The sequence below is a fragment of the Camellia sinensis genome, chromosome 15 (assembly GCF_055761805.1).
Source record: "Camellia sinensis isolate YWXY chromosome 15, ASM5576180v1, whole genome shotgun sequence".
NCBI lineage: Eukaryota > Viridiplantae > Streptophyta > Magnoliopsida > Ericales > Theaceae > Camellia > Camellia sinensis.
In genome coordinates this window covers 73,337,886-73,353,500 of record NC_138975.1, presented here as the reverse complement: position 1 = coordinate 73,353,500, position 15,615 = coordinate 73,337,886, and the positions used below count along the sequence as shown (strand labels likewise).

The 15,615-nt window shown below is 32.9% G+C and overlaps 1 pseudogene; it reads left to right on the top strand.

The window, feature by feature from the left end:
• Positions 1 to 14,028, top strand: part of LOC114256885 (uncharacterized) — a 56,311-nt pseudogene extending 42,283 nt beyond the window's left edge.
• The last annotated feature ends 1,587 nt before the right edge of the window (positions 14,029 to 15,615 follow it).

Here is a 15,615-nt window from a genome sequence, read left to right as displayed (position 1 = left end):
ATTCTAGGGTTTTCTAAGAAATTGGGGCCTTTTCTGATTTCCTTTACAAACCATCAACCCTTCAAGTACCATCTTCTAATATGTCAAAACATTCAAGACATTTTAAAATTTTGGAAGGAATCACCCCTTTTAACATAAATATTTCATTGTAAATCAAATGGTTTCTCTCATACATCAATATAACTAGGAAAATACCGCATATACATCTCAAATCATAGATATATTAAGTTAAATACCTTGAGAATGTGAGCAAGAGATGAAAATCCAAGAAGAAAATTTTAACAAATCACATTCAATCGGTGAAAGTGACGATCTCTACGTGTTCTTCATTTCTACTACAAGATCTAAGGGGTGTTCTTTATAAAAGTGGTTGAAATCTAAGGGTGGATATTAGGGTTTTTCAGAAATGGAGAGGAGAGAGAGAGAGAGAGAAAGAAAAAGTGAGAAAAAATGAAGCAAAAGTGACTTTTTAAGTGGCTGAACTCGAATAGATCACTCGAGCAATCAATCCACCACTTGAGTGGTAACTTGGTCACTCGAGCAAAAAATCTCTCTTCCTAGAATTTCAAACATGTAGGGAAGTGTCTGCGAGCTTCACTTTACCGCTCGAGCAGTAACTACACCGCTCGAGCGGTCTCTCAAATTTCAGAATGTTATAATGGACCTCCTTATTTTAAACAAAAACAGTTCAATGTCATGAGCTTTAGTGCACATATCATTGAATCCTTTGAAGGGTTGAGCCATAAGAGACGTAGAGAGCTCATATCGAAAGTTGTTAAGGCACATCTGAATTAACTCTAATTGCATGAACTTTTGAGAGCAGACAACTGTCAACGCTTGCCATATTGCAATGAGATCTGTAACAAGCTCATTGTACGTTGCTTGGTTTCAATCAGTTCCGGTACTCCGACTCGCCTTTGCATATTGTAGAACTGTTTAAGGAACTCCTTTACCATGAAATCCCAATTTGGGATTGATCCCTCAAGACGGTTAGCATACCACATAAATGCGGAACTTTCAAGTGACTGGACAAATAGTTGTACGCAAAGGGCCTTTTTCTGGGCTATCGGCCTACATCGTGAAAGAAAGTGGGCCACATGATGCCTTGGATCTCCTGTCCCATCAAATATTTTGATGTTTGGTTAGAAAAAAAACTAGAAGGAAATGTAACCACATGTACCCATGCTGAGTAAGGCATTGTGATTACTCGAAAGTTCTCATCATCTTACTCCTTGACCTTCTTTACCTGTCTCTTTACCATATCATCGATCATGGCCATCAGCATTGGATTTATACCACCATTGGGTAGGTCAGAGTAACAAGGACCACTGCTTCTCAGGGTTAGTGTGCTTTGCATGCCTATGGATGTCCCCGTTGCGGATTGCACCATTTGTTTGGGTGCATTTCCTGTTCTTTTTATTTGGGCCTATAACTGTTGCATTTGCTCCAACATAGCAGCTATTTCTCATTTTCTTCTTTCTAGTTGTTCCTGTAGGGCCTATGAGTTTTCGCATTTGTTTTCATCATCAGTCATCATCGTTGTAATAGCTTCGGTGATGTCTTTCAAATCATCGTTTTCAATATTGGTTAAAGTAGATGAATTGGACGAGACAAAATCATCTTGTTCATACGAAGGATTATCTATCTCCATAACCTTACTTATATTTGAAGCATTTGACTACGATGTTTTGTTTTGGGCCTCAACATGAGTCATAGACCTTGTTACAAGCCCTTTTCTCATGACCTCCATAGATGGTTGGATCAAGGAAGAAAAATTTCCCAAGGGTCATTTACTCACTGCCTTTGAGAGGCTTGACTTTCCAATGGAGTTTGATTCTCTAGCTTTTCCTAGTGTGAAGATAGGAGTTTCAAAATTGATTTTGGTGTTCATCTCTTTTGATAGCTCCTATGATATTTGTCGCCACTATCTTTCCTTTCAGTTCTGTTAAGGCCTTATTTTTCCTTTGACTTTGTCTTTTCGAGCATGAGCCATTTGATGACCTATCAGGTCGAACCTCTATGGGCATAGAAAGAACAATGTGTGTAGTCACTTTTGCAAATTCCTTATTAACTTTCAAGATAGTCCTTGTATTTTTGAAAATAGAGGAGGTCTTGTGTTGGTCCATAGCTATGACCAGTTGATGTTGATTTGGATCTCGTTGAGCTAACGAGTGTTCCTTTTTCAAAATTAGCCCATCAGAAATTACTAGGCTTCGATTTGACAAACTTTGTGCCTTGAATAGAATTGTAGGTTCGAAGCCCACATTTGGTTTTGGCTTTTCATTAACAAGGGTTTGAGTCATCACTCTTCTCCCAATGGCTCTAATGACGGCCATGTTCTTAGCAAAGACTTTCATCTAGGCAGACTCCGCTATTTTAATGAAATCTTCCACCCTTGTGAGTACTTGGGCCACAGCATTTTGTATTGCATCCATCGAGACTACAACAAGGGCCGTAGTTGAAATTTGAGTCGCATCCCTTGCCCAGATCAAGAAACTCTTTATTTGGGTTGTGCCCTCACTACTGTATATTGCTTCGACGCCTGTACGTAGTGTTTCACAATCTTTTTCAAGTTTTTAGCATTCTAGAGAAGAGTGACCTTTTCTGAGACACGATTCACCTTTGGGACAACCAAGAGAATTCGCTCCAGAGCCCCTTAGGCGATAGGTATCGGGGAAAGAAATGTATCTTTCTAGGATTTTGTTGGTTCTACCTTTGGGACAGCCAAGAGCATTCGCTCTGGCACGCCTTGGGTGATATACGCCATCTCCATCCTTCATTATTTTAGAACCACTGAAATGTAAGTCAGCCTCTTGATAGTTACTTCAGCATTTCTATAACAAACAAAATATGTCAGTGAAGCATCCGCCCAATCTAGATTTGTGGCCCGACCAGCGCTATCAACTTCCACCACAAATATCTATCCACTGCATTCCAACAACTCAAAATTTTAAATATATATATATATATATATATATATATTTGTTCTTCAAAAAATGGGATGAGAAATAGGTCTTACTGGGTGTACTTGAATTTGTAGACACAAAGTTCAAAACATGAAGCGTTTTAATGCATTTTGGAATTCATGTTACAAATGTCCAAACTAAATAGTGTTGATTATTTGAATAGCAGGTTCCTATTTCTGATCTGTATTCTCGATTGTTAATTATACATTTTAATTAAATGAAACCTCCGATTAATGAAGAACGAAAAATAACATAAGACAATTTAATGAAAATAAATATTTTGTTGAATTGTTATGGGTTTTGAGTCCCTGAATACGAAGTACAATTCTTTACCTATTGATCGCCATTATATGTTTGCAGCATAGGCTCTTCAATTCTCCCGATTTCTATTTTTCTTCTTTGTGAAGACTTCTTTGACTTCTGATTTCTCTCTCTCTCTCTCTCTCTCTCTCTCTCTCTCTATGTGTGTGTGTGTATGTGTGTGTGTGTGTGTGTGTGTCATCTTTGATTCTTAATCCTTTGATTTATGATCTTTTGATCTCTGATATTTTTATCTTTGCATCCTTATAATTATAGAGGGTCATCTATGTGGTAAGAGTGCACTATCTTCAATTTGAATTTCAAATTGAATGATAACGCCACTTGAATTTGGCATCATCATATCTGATTAATCATAAATATGATTAACCATACTAATTATTTAGATTTCATCCTCTGTAGTGTCCTTTCTGTAGGCTTCACATGTGTCATTCTTTTGTTGAGCATATTGTACTTCAAGTCTTGTAGGCTCTAGCGTTCCCCCCTCCCAAAAAAAAAAAAAAGAAAAAAAAATTCTTGTATGCTCCACATGTCGTTTGAACAATACGACATTGTTGTACTTTGCCATGCACTTCAATGGATCACATTGGTCCTCTTTGAAAGTCATTACCTACAACTTTCCTATCGTAGGCTCTACACGTGTTATTAACTAATTTACTATATTTGAAATTTTAGCATACATTTGATTGAAATTTATTTGTCAACAGAGGGTGAGCCTACTGAAAACCATGATAGGTTATATTTGTTGTATAGATTGTTAGTAAAGGTTGCGGGTGAACCTATTGAAAACCTTTTGGAAAAAATAGTTATGCGTACTATGTGAAACACGTAATAATTATACCAAATATGTTATCAATTATTATATAAAAGATATAAGTTGAAAAAGAGTAATTTGTTTAGGTAAAACCAAACCAAAACACTCATAGAAAAGTAGAAAACTTACAAACATATTGTATAAATCTGGAACCAAAAACAGTTTCGAGACTTGTGCTAGACACAATTTCATTAAGACGAATTTTGCCCCTCGTGTTGGTGTTCACGAGTTTGAATGGGCATTAGTCGATCGGAAACCTCATACAAGTAGCACTTCAATTTGCGATTCTAGCGAACGTTGTTGTGCATGTACACTCTCTGTTATACTTGACTTAATGTATAATGTATAATGTATAAATCCTAAAATTCCTATCTTGAATGAATGCCAAGGGGATAATATTTATAGTAATATTGGTGACTGTTATGAATGGTTATGACTTTTCTATGAAGGATACCTTCCCATTCGAACAGACACCATAACGAGTCACACCCTTCCAACTTTAATGGAATTAATTTCCATTCATACTGAAATATCCAATAATCTCTCACATGAATGAAATTGACGACACAATGCCCCACATAAAGAAAACTGACAACACAATGCAAATGAAATGCCAACACTGGCGAAGAGAGTACAAAATGAAAATATCCTGCATTGAGATAGGTGGCTTTTGGCTTTGAACATTCTTAGTGAAAGACTATCGAACTTACTAGCTAATCAGTAGATGCAATGTCTTAAAACTGTTCAGTGGTTTGTATAAGCCAAGACCATAGAATTCGCACAGAATATCTCTGGATACAATTTGGTTTTCTCACAGTTGTGCCCGTTTTAGCCTTAGGCATGTCCTTGTGTTTCATGAGTGCTTTAGAGGATTTAGCCTTATCAATTCTCGTAGAAACGGCCCCTTCACGCTCATATTGGTGATCCTTATTTCGAGTATCTTAAATACTCCTCTTGACAGATACCCCTCAAGATTTTCATGATATAAGTGATCATTAAAAGCATAGCTTACCCTAAGTCCCCTACAAACTACATATGTTGCAAATATCACTTTCAGCATAGAAATGGGTATGAGGATAGACTCTCTTAGTGATTTGTGGTGAGTCATCAATAATTTGGTTGTCTCTTTGAACTCAGATCTTGGGATCTCTAATCAGCTAGGTTGGGCTGCCATTATGGCGACTCAAAATTAAGGCTTTAATCATATCATCCTCAATGAACTTTCTCTCATTTGCTATTTGGTCAAACCATTTGTTTAGCGGCCGCTATTTTTCGTTTGACCTTCTCAGTTACATATCATTGAGTGGTTAGTAGATCACTATATTCTCCTCAAACAATATTCACGACTAAGAGAAAATGTCTTACAGTATTAGGTCTTTGACTACGTCGAGACTTACTGTTACTCTATGTCACTCCCATATCTAAAATTAATTAATAGACATAGAGATGTTCCCTAGGAGTTAACAAAGTCATTTTTGTTTCTCCTCCAGCTTTGTCTTAGACAAAATCGAGATCCTTTGTGGACCTAACATCGGAACTGTTACTTTAATAAAATCCTCCAAGAACCCTTACATTTTAAATATTCTAAGAAAAATTAATTTCGTTGTTAGGATATTACCACATGAAAACATCAATACACTCCCACAATTCTAATATAAATCAGAATATATCCATCACTTATTGACTATGGTGTGTTTGAATAATACAATTTTAAATCAAATTTATCAAATAGAAAAGCCAGAATAAGTATGACTACACAACTCAAAATGAAGGGCAAATTATGCTAGTGGTTTCTATATTTTACCTCTTGTGTCATTTTGGTCCATACACTTTCAATTAGCTCAATTTTGATATTTAATTTTAGATTTTATGTCAATTTGGTCCAATTGATAATATCGTTATTGTTTTTTATCAAAATTTATCACTAAATTAATTGAGGTTAACTCTCTTAGTTGAGTAAATTTATAATTTCACCCTTACAGATATGATATATGACTCTTATGTGTGAATTTTTCATTAAAAAAAAAAAGGGTATGCACCAATAAATTCCAAATTAATAACTTATGCACTGTTTAGTCCTAAAAGTTTTCTTATAGACTGAAAGGTCCCATTACAATGTTAATAACATCAGATACAATGTTAATAACATCAGAGTCATGTTACAAACATTGGATTTCAAACATCTAATGTTCATCAAATTTCAATAATGTTTGAAAATATAGGATGAAAAACATCTAATGTTCATCAGATTTCAATAAATTTTGAAATTATAGAATGAAACATCAGATCATTTACATCATTCACATCATGTTGATGTAAAAATGGGACTAAATGGAGCATAAGAAAACTTTTAGGACTAAATGGTTCAACGTTTCAAAAACTAGGACTTATGGGTAAATTTTCCAAAAAAAAATCTTAAAATTGTAATCAATTGGACCAAATAGAAACAAAGTCAAAAATTTAGTGTCAAAATCGAATCAATCGAAATTACAGGGATCAAATGACACAATGATCAAAGTACAGGAACTACCGCTGTAATTTGTCTCCAAAATTAATGCTTAAACAAAGTCATATTCTCATAAAGATTTTGCTCAAGAACCAAACAATTCAAAAATATCATTTGATTGTATAAATCCTTACAATGCATGCAAAAAAAAAAAAAAAAACTTATACCTCCAAATTATGATTCAAATTCTTAAATTGAGTATTTCTTGTTCGAGTTTATGTGTGTAATGATTAGTAGATAATCTTGCTACTCTCCCTCACATTTATGATAATACATAAATTAACACAAAGATATGACTCATTTTTGAACAAGTGTCATTGCCTCAACTATCAACTCATACTCTGACAAGTATGTATTTAATGCAAGACTTACACTTTATGTCATTCCATACCTTTAGAATGTAGAAATAAATCCCCATAAAGAGTAACTACTCACTCGTAAATTATAGATTTATATACATATAGGCACCTTTTGTTCGGTCAAAATAGTTAGTTACCTATCATAGCATATAAAAGTAATTGTAATAACACAAGTTACAATCGCAATTTAATTTGTCTAAAATAATATTTAGACCAGTTATGGCTACAACACTTCTGTCTAATAATATTTCTTTCAACATACATTATATCTAGTTAAGTATAAAGAGAGAGTACACAGCACAAATTAGTTAGCTATTTACTGCAACCCATCATTCCAATTGTAATATGGAATATAAAATATCACTGTTTAAATTATCAATTAGATTAGTTAGCTATTTACTGCAACCCATCATTCCAATTGTAATATGGAATATAAAATATCACTGTTTAAATTATCAATTAGATTTTTCAGTGACGGTGACCATCTTAATGATGCAAAAAGTTATTTCCAAAGAAAAGTTATTATATATATGTGTGTATGTGTGTGAGAGAGAGAGAAATGAAAATTAAATTATTTTTTCAAAACCAAAACAGAGACTCTCACATGAGTAACTATTTTCTTATTTATTTATTTATTTTAGTTAATGCTTAATGCAACAAGCATCCATGTAACCTGGCATAATTGAATATTCACAAAAATAAACCAACTTTACAAGTATAATAATCGATGACAAATTTTGTCACAAAATTCAAAATCACCTTATAAATAACTTTTAAATTGATTATTAACAAAATAATAACCAACTCAAAAGATTCATCAATCTACTTCTAATTAAATGGAATGACACCATTTAAACTATTATATTTAAATTTTTCCAGTGTTAAAAATTACTTTGATATAACAAGAATACTACTGCCATACAGTTATTTACATACAAAATATACTTTTTCATACTTCAAAAAAGATCCATTATTAATATTATATGTTCCATAATTGCCATTCCAAAATGATTTAAAATACTTTGTGTAAAACATACATATCCACAAGCATTTACTTTGACCACAAAAATAATATATTTATCTGTACAAACAGTTTATTCTGATTACATCAGCAATAAATTATGTAATAAAAAGATCACAAAAATAGTATATTAATCTGTACAAACAGTTTATTCTGATTACACCAACAATAAAATATGTAATAAAAAACTAAAATCAAACACTAACAAATTTACAGTTCAAACCAAAAAAAAAAAAAACTAACAAATTTTGAAAGAAAGTCTGAAATCCGTTGAAAATTACAGTATCAAATTCTGATACGACACAGAATTGAAAAGGTTGTACAAGAGCACAACCAGAAACCAATCAATCAGTTCTATCCTAAAATTTCTAGTTATCAACATCAACTTAACGATAGTACAAAAATATAGAAAATGTTGGCACTGTTTGGTGTTTAGATTTCAAAATATAGTTTCACCACCGATCAGGGTCGGCCTTGACTTATTAGGGGCCTAAGGCGAATTTTTTAAATTTGGCCCTTCATATATTATTATCCAAAAAAAAAAAGATTGTTTGGATAAAACAAAAAAGATAAAAAGTTATTTCTATTGCATTACAATTTAACAAAATTTAGATAACAAATATATATATATATATAATAGTTTAACTTCAATTAGTTGAATCGAATCTTTATTTTTTAGCTTACCAATGCTATAAGAACAAAAATTAATTCAGGTAAGGATGAGAATTTTCGACACAATTCAAGCAATATATAAAATTAGCAAGTTAAGGTTGACTATTTTCAACATGAATCCAAATATGACACAACTCAATAAAATGAATTATTAGTTATATATTTGAATGTTCACTAAGGGATGCTATGCCATTTTTTTAATCTTTTATTTAACTCTATCTAACTGAATAAAAAAGTATGTAAAATTATAATTAAGGCTAATATCTTTTTTTCATTTAATATATATATATATATATATTTACCTATTTTAGAGTCAATCTTATAAAAAATATATAGTAATAAGGTACAATTTTTTTAATTAGAAAAATGCAATTGAATTAAAATCAAACATTCTATGAATAATTTCATTTAGCTGAAATAAATTTTATAAAATTCAAATTATGAGAAAAATTTTATTCTCTCAATGCACTTGCTAAGTTATTTTTAAATAAAAGTGAAAGTTTTCACATTAAATATCAATCGAACACGAATCAAAATAACACCACACGACAACATAAAAATAAATAAATTGAGCTAATATTAAAATAATTATGAAATAACATGACATAATACACTCCCCTAATTGGGGGACCTAAATTTTGTTCAAAATTGGGGGTCCGAGGCGACCGCCTCAGTTGCCTCACCCCAGTGCCGGCCCTGCCACTGATTTGCGTGTGGTATTTCGTTGTAGTTTTCAAATCATAATTCTACGCTCATTTCTCAAAACTCATTTCAAACTATAATTATTACTTTTCAAAACTCATAACCAAACACACAACTCAAAACACTTTTCAAAACTCAAAAACAACTTAATTTTTATTTTAAATATTTTTTTATTTTAAATATTTCATTTTATTTTATAGGAATATTTTTAATATTTTAATTTTCATAAAAATATTTTAATATTTTAATTTTAATATTTTGATATTTTAATTGTAAATATTTTGATTTTCGGAATATTTTTAATATTTTTAATATTTTATTTTTCTGTATATTTTTAATATTTTAATTTTCTAAATAATTTTAAAATATTTTTCATATTTTTAATGTTTACACAGGCCTAAAAATTGAATTGACAGAAAAATAAATTGACATAAAATAATTGACATCAAAGTTATTTGGAAAAAAAAAAATTGTTTGAAAAAAAAAATTATTCAAACAAATTACTTAAAAACAATTAATTGAAAAAAAAAATTATTTTTTTATTTGAGTATTTTAAAAATAGTGTGGTTATGATTGTTGCTAAAAAATACCGATATCGAGTTATGAGTTGTGTGTTTGATTATCAGTTATAGGTTGAATTAAGTTTTGAAAATTATTTTGAAAACTCATCACCAAACAAATTTTCTTATTTCACATGTCACATGTCACATCAAACTTTCATAACTCAATTCCACATACAATTTAAAACTCAATTCAACACTCAATTCAAAAATCATAACCAAACAAATTTTCTACACTCAATTCATAATTTCACAACTCACAAACTCAAAATACAACTCATACTCTCCAATCATATTTACAAAACTCTACCAAACGTAACATTTGTTTTCAAAGAAAAAAAAAAAAGTTTGCAAACTGCCTTTACCGAAACAAAGTAAAAATTTTCATTAGAGTGCATCCCTTTATTAGAGTGCTGTAGAGATTGGTAAGCATATTGACACTAAATCATAATATTATATAATATTATGAAAGATCATAAGCCCCAAACCAAATCCAAATTCAAAGAGACATTAGGAATGATAAAATAAAATAAAAAATTGTAACCAAAGCATTGCTTATCATGATATTGAAAGAACTAACAAATATGATAAATATAGTGACCAAGCAATTGATAGAAGTTACACAACTTCTGAAGAGAAGCCACCAACCGACATAACTATATATATATTCCACAAACTAACATAAATCAATTTCCTCCCCCCCCCCCCCCCGCGGATAGTATAGAAACAAATCTGAGTTTTTCAAATCATAAACAACGTGAAATTGTAATACCAATGCAACATGCACTACAGGAAAAATGATCAAATAACACGAAACTTTTTGTGACGGCGTCTATACCGTCGCAAAAAGTGGTCTTTTGCGGTAGCATATGAAGCCGTCTCCAATACTATTTTCTGCGACGGCAATTTCCCCGTCGCTAATAAGCACAGAACAAAAAGTAACTTAGATACGGAAGTGGCACTGTGTACCGTCGCTAAAAATATTTTTTTGAGAAGGGTGAAATTTACTGTCGCAAATAGTGGACATTTGTGACGGGAATGCTCTGTCGTAAAAAAAAAAAAAAAACCCTTAATAAAACGGCGTCGTTTTATAAATGGATTTGATCATTTGTGACGGTTTTGCCATGCCGTCGCAAATAGTCTGAAATTTCATCTCCCTCCTTCAGCCGAAATGGCGCTCGATCAAATTCCCTAAAATCCCCAAAATCCCTAACACCTTTCTCCCTCAAAACCCCCCAAATCCCTAAATCCCCAAAATCCCTAAATCCCCAGAGACGAGTTCAACGACGATCTCTCTCCGTCTCTCGACGAGCGACGACGGTGACGGCTAGCGGTGTTCGAGTTCACCGACGATCATAGCGACGACGGCGAGTGTTCACCGACGATATCTCTCTTGACGAGCAACGACGGCTAGCGGTGGTGCGGCGACGGCGTATTACGATCTCTCTCTCTGAGCTCAGTCAGTATGTATGCTCTCTCTCTCTCTTTCGAAAGCCCGCAGTAATTTATTTTGGTCACTCATCTTGTATAGAGATCAGGTGCGTTTCTCTCATTGCTATGATTCAAAACTGTAATATTTGATTACTCCATTTTTTGTTCTCTATAAGTAATATCTGATTTTGATGTCTACTCTTTTTTTGGTCACGACGACGACCACAATTGATTGTCGTCTACTCTTCCAGTAAGTCTCCATTCTACAAATCCAAATCTTTCAATTCTTTTTTTACTTACTCTTTTTTTCTTAATGCGACAATTTTAGAATCAAATAATGGACTCTCGAGTGATTAGAAAAGAGAGTTTCTCGAACGATACGGTCTTAATCCCGACGACTTCCTATCAAAAACCTTCTCCTAAGGTCTCTCTCTCTCTCTATAATATCGATATATACGTATATAATATGTATGATAATAATGTAAATAAAGTTTGGATTTTGAATGTATAGACAAGGAGAAAGGAACTGCGAAAGACAGGAAGGGGAAAGTAGGTCCCACCGGAGGAACCTAAGCCGCCAAGGGAGACTCATAAATTGCTTCAGGTGTGGAATGGCTTGAATTCATCTTTGTATTCAATGAGTTTGGGTAAATACATATACATTGTGATGTTCCAATTTGATATAAGAATTTTGGGATTATTTTACTATTTCACCACAATTTGGAACTTTTCATGGATGGAACTGGTAGCTTGTTGATTAAATGAATATTAACTGCCCTTATTCTCAATGGTTTTGGAAAATTATGCGCAATTGGAAACCAATTTTCTATTCAAGTATTGCATTTGAATCACTCGCAAGTGTGCTCAAACTCAAACAGATACAAAGTGTGATCAAACTACTTGAGAGAGAGCGAGAGAGAGAGAGAGAATGTGATCTAACTAGAAAAACTGTAGTTCAATGTCCATCTAAGTGTCTGTCTTGGTTTGTTTAGATGTGAATGCAAAGGTTAACTTACAGAATTGAGGCTTGCCATTTTCAAGGATACACTATAGTGATAAATTTTTCATTATTGTTTTTTCTTAATGTGAATAGTTCAATATATACATCGTCATAAAAGAAGTAATATCAACCTTATTGGTGATTTTAGGTGCTTAGAGGAACAGCTAAAAGAAAGAAATTGCTCTCACCAAAGGGCATGGACGTACACCTAATGAAGTAAGTTGTAAAAGGTGCAGCCTTTGACTTTTTGCAGGTAAAAGATATCTTATTCTTCAAATGTTGTCCTGTAGTTCTAGAAACAAGATGATACTTCAATTTCTTTGTCTGCAATTAACTTTATGTAGATGCTATTTTGATATACTTATAATGTTGTTTTATTAAGGCGGCCGGTGGTTGTCCTGCATCTTTAAGGCCTCGTCATTGGTTAGACTTGTATAGCGGCACAGGATCTGTTGGTATTGAGGCTCTCAGCTGGGGATGTTCTGAGGTACTATGATTAATTTAGTAAACTAGCAGTAATTTTTTAATTAAATTTTTGGATAGTTTGATGTTTGAGAAAAATTAATTAACAATTTTGGACTGTTTGATGAAGGAGAAAAAGCATTCTAAAATTTAGGATGTGATAGTTACTATTACTAGGTAGGAAGGGGTTGACAGTCACAAGATTGGAAATGCATTATTAGAAAAGTAAAAAGCATGATAGCTTTCACATCAACTCAGGTGTATGATTTATATAAATAAAATAGATTACTGTTTATAGCGTTGGTAACGATGTTTGGCTGATTGGCTAGCTGGTAAATTAATGTTGAACTCATGTCGGATGGAGTGGCTTCATGATATAGTTGAAAAGATGCGTTTGACTTGAGTTTTGGCAATGAGATTTTTTTATGAGTTGTTTGGTTTTAGTTTCTTTTGCTGTTTTGATTTCATGCTTCTCTTATTGGTTTGCACTGAAATACAGGTTGTGCATACTGTCAGGTGCATTTTGTCGAGATGGATCCTTGGGTTGTTTCAGATGTTCTACGACCAAATTTAGAATAGACTAGTTTTCTTGATGTTTCTGTCATACATACAACCCGTGTCGAAAGGTTCTTACAACAGGCTGAGCAGTTTGTAGGTATGTGATTTCTTCTTCTCTGCTCTCTCTCTCTCTCTCTCTCTCTCTCTCTCTCTCTCTCTCTCTCTCTCTCTCTCTCTCTGTGATTTCTGGCCATCTGCAAACAATCATTTCTAATTGTTGTGTAGTTGCCAAAAGTATTGTTCTAGGTTGTCAGTTCAATTATTACCTTAACTCCTATGTTCTGACTATTGAGAGGAATATATTTTTATCTACTATAACCAATAGTACTATTGCCTGCCAGTATTATAGATTGAATTTGTTTTTAGTATATCATTTCCTATTCTCATGTGTTTGCTTATCTTTGTGTATGCTCTTTTATGCATGTTTTGTGTGTTTGTATATGAGATCCATGGAAGAATTTTTTGTAGTTGTCTCTGGAAGAATTTGCAATTGTTCTCAAGTTTTCATTCAGAACTTGCTATTGACTTTTGGTTTTGTGGTTCAGATGGGGAAGCTGAAAAGACGCATTCAACCTAGAGACACTACTATAAATATTGGAAAGGATGCCCCAATTCTCGAATGCCCTATCCCTGGTGAAAGGTGGTTGTTTCTGCCATAATTTTATTAGAAAATAGGAACAAAGTTATGTCTCTTTTTTAATATTTTTAATAAATTAACTTTACAAATATTTGATCTTTGCAGATGGAAAGAAATAAGGCATGACAACACAGTTACATGGCTTGCTTTTTGGAATGATCCAATCAACCCAAAGGAATTCAAATACGTGTTCTTGGTAGCTAGCAGTTCTTTGAAAGGGCAAAGTGACAAGGAGAAATATGAGAAATCAAGGATGTTGAAGGTACTTTACATAAAATTTTACCTACACATCTGATGAATGCCATTTCTATTTGTGTTAGACAATGTAGTAGTAACATCCCGTCCCTTAGCTATAACTATAATTTGTTGTTTGATTGTAGGACTACATACAAGGCATCAGAGCAGCTTATACTAAAGATTTTTCCAGGAAGGATATCATAAGGCGGCAAATAGCAGTTGCCACCTATCTTATTGATAAACTAGCTCTCAGGGCAGGCAATGAAAAGGTATGGTGTATGTAATTGTTTTCATCATGTTTATGATTATCTTTTACTCTCTTGTTCATGGAACATCCTCTTTCTTTTTCCTCCCAATGTAGAAGCATAGTTGAGAATCTGACAACAGGTAATTGGTTAAGACTCTGTTGGATGGGGTGGACAACCTTCTCTGTGGAGGAAACATAGTGATGCAGATCATCTTACAGATGCTAATAGTGTTTTATTTACTTTATATAGATGCATGCTTTAATATATAAACACATGTATTATGTATATATGATGAGTCCTCTACGATCTTGCTCAGAAAGTAAATAGAAACATAACAAAAAAAAACAAAACAAGTTTTGGAGCCTTTATTCTTATAATTGTTTTGATCTTGCAGGATGATGATGACATTGATACCGTTGGTTGCTGCACATTGAAAGTAGAAAATGTAGAACCAATGCCTCCAAATACTGAAGGTATAATGGCGTTTATGTCTCAGATAGCAAGGTTTTAAACCTTAACTTACAATTGGATTTGGTTATTATAATATTTGTGAGTTTGGTGGGTTATTATATTGAGATTTTGAAGTTTTAAATGACTAAAAAGGGGACTGCATGATGTGAAACTGGAATCAGTTTCTGGAATATTTTGAACCTATTAGAAACATGTAACAATACAAAGGTTTTTCGTCAACTGCAATTAATAACAAATCAATATCTTTTCTAGTTTTCTAGTTTGACTTCCTTGGTAAAGATTCAATTAGATACCAAAATGAGGTTGAAGTTGAACTTCCTGTGTTCAAGGTAATTCAGCAATTCCGAACTGGTTAGTGGATGCATGGCCTTTTGTATCAAAATATCTCTTTTTGTATTTCATGATAAAGACATGCTCACATGATCTTATTTTTCTACAGGAAAAAGTGGCGGCGATGATCTTTTTGACAAGCTGGATACCAATAAACTGAATGCTCATCTGAAGGAACTCATGCCTGGTCTCACAGCAAAGGTTTTCCATACATATAATGCATCTATAATTTTGGATGAGATGGTAAGAGGCAAACTGGGATTTTTCACACCTTGAAGTTAGTATTTTTCCTGTGAATATGAATTTACTATGTTAACCAAACT